This window comes from Cupressus sempervirens, chromosome 8, assembly GCF_028749045.1.
Source record: "Cupressus sempervirens isolate cs-2001-9-10 chromosome 8, ASM2874904v1, whole genome shotgun sequence".
NCBI lineage: Eukaryota > Viridiplantae > Streptophyta > Pinopsida > Cupressales > Cupressaceae > Cupressus > Cupressus sempervirens.
This window is the reverse complement of record NC_143125.1, coordinates 311,006,867-311,009,022: the sequence shown is the minus strand read 5'-3', so window position 1 is coordinate 311,009,022 and position 2,156 is coordinate 311,006,867. Positions and strand designations below refer to the sequence as shown.

Here is a 2,156-nt window from a genome sequence, read left to right as displayed (position 1 = left end):
AGAATTCGATCTAGAGTCAGTCACTTCTCTATTGGTTTCTATTGACAAATATATGATTGACTTAGAACAAACATATTATCTTCCTTAGGTGGGTTACACTTCCATGTAAAGCTAAATCATATTTTTAGTTTCAACTATTTTGCAATGAAATAGCTAAATGTTTGTTGTGAATTCTTGAGTAGAATCCATAACTACGATAGTGGTAAGAAGAAGAAGATTTTATATTGAATTTTTTCATTGACCCATGGAGTTACTACATAAATGTGACCTCTACAATAAAAAATTAGTGTGTGTTGGCTAGATTATTAACTTTTATATCATCCAAAATCAAAGTTTAAATTAGATTATATTGACTTTAATGGCCAACATTGCTCATGGTAGAGGTGCTCCTTATTGTGGAGGTACTACTAACACCATTTAAACCTAAAGAGATTCTCCTCTTGGTCCCTTTAAATATGTAACACCACACTTCAAATGACTCACATAAATCTGGGTATCTTAGTCGGTCTGTCTTGAGCCAATTTGCCAAAATTTATGCTTGTTTAGTAGAAGGCAGTGCTAGTACTAGTGAAATGATTACAAATTCTACACTTTGAAAAAAGGCCATTTTCTATTTCATAAGACAATTTATCATGAAAATTTTGTAAGTCAAGATTTGGCTTTGCCTCCCTTATAAAAGGCAACCAAACCTTCATCAAATGTATTCGCCTCAGACTAGAAAGTATAACATTTTCATAGCCAACTACCTCCAAAACCTTTATAGCAATTTCTAAAACCTTTAGCTTTGTCACCCATGTGGCTGAGCCACATCTTATATCTTGAACTATACTAAGAATATAATTTGGAGCTTCTTCCCACTTGCTAAAAAAATAAGTAAGAAAATCCATCTTAGGCAAAATCTAATACAACTATAATAAATTAGATAAAAATTTAGAAAAAAAACTTTCACAGTCCTCTATAACATTTATCACAGGAGACAAGGATGCCATTTCCTTTTCAAAAATCCTAAACAAGTCCATGATCTACTTTTTACTTCAAATTTTACATGCTAATCTGCTACAAGAATAGGTGCATCATCATCCTCTATGAGCATATTCTCTACCTGCTATTGTGTGGATTTTTTTGATTTCATCTAGAGAAGGAAACATGTCAAATTATCTTTTGTTTGTTGGAATAGAAAAATGCATTGCAAAGAGGAACATGTTTCTTATTGCAATTAGTTCAATTAGTTAAAGTCTTGCAAGAATGGTAATGGATTTTGAACCCAAATTTAAATTTTTCCCCAAAAATTTAATAAATTAGAGAATATCAAGGAAGAGGTTAGAAATGCACCTGATCATCTTTAAGTTCATGGTTAAGTGCAATTGAGTTTAAGTAGCATAGGAAGAAGTATCACTTCATTTATATGAATATCATTGAAATATAATAATCTCTAACTGTACCATTCATTTGTATGAGAGATGAATTCTTATAAATCTTTACTTATAAAACATAAATCAATGAGCTTGCATCTACATAGTTGAATTTTGATTGAAATATTAGGAATAAAAAAAATGAAAAATATAATGTAGAAGGAAAATCAAAAGAATATATAATATAATCTAAAATATGATCTATAGTTGTCACCTATGTGAATCAACATAATTAGAGCTTTACATGGCTGAATTATTTGCCAGTTTGGGGGAATGTAATCACTCTTTTGAAGATACACAACCTACTTTAAGGACTCAAATTTTCTTTATCCACAAAGTATAAGGCCATGTCTCTTAATATATTATGTTGTAAAAATGATAGTTCATATGAGCAATCTTGCATGATCTCCAAGCCCCTGGTATTAGATTTTACCAAAATGTGTTTGTAAGAAATATTATAAACTATATGGTTTATAATAAAATTATATTTTCCATTTGAAGCTAGTAAAATTTATTCATAGACAAAATCTCAAAAACATAATACCCTACCCTAAATATCCATTTCCAAGTATTCAAAGCCTGCTCTGCCCCCCCCCCCCCCCCCCCCCCCCCCCCCCCTTCTCTCTCTCTCTCTCTCTCTCTCTCTCTCTCTCTCTCTCTCTCTCTCTCTCTCTCTCTCTCTCTCTCCAAATAACATATGAAAATACTAGTATACCCTCCTTTCAAAGTATTTTATGGACTCTA

General features: G+C 31.7%; 1 pseudogene; it reads right to left on the bottom strand.

Annotated features, from left to right (window-relative positions):
* Window positions 1-355: 355 nt before the first annotated feature.
* Window positions 356-1,271, bottom strand: LOC149542639 (BTB/POZ domain-containing protein At3g05675-like; annotated as a pseudogene).
* Window positions 1,272-2,156: the final 885 nt, after the last annotated feature.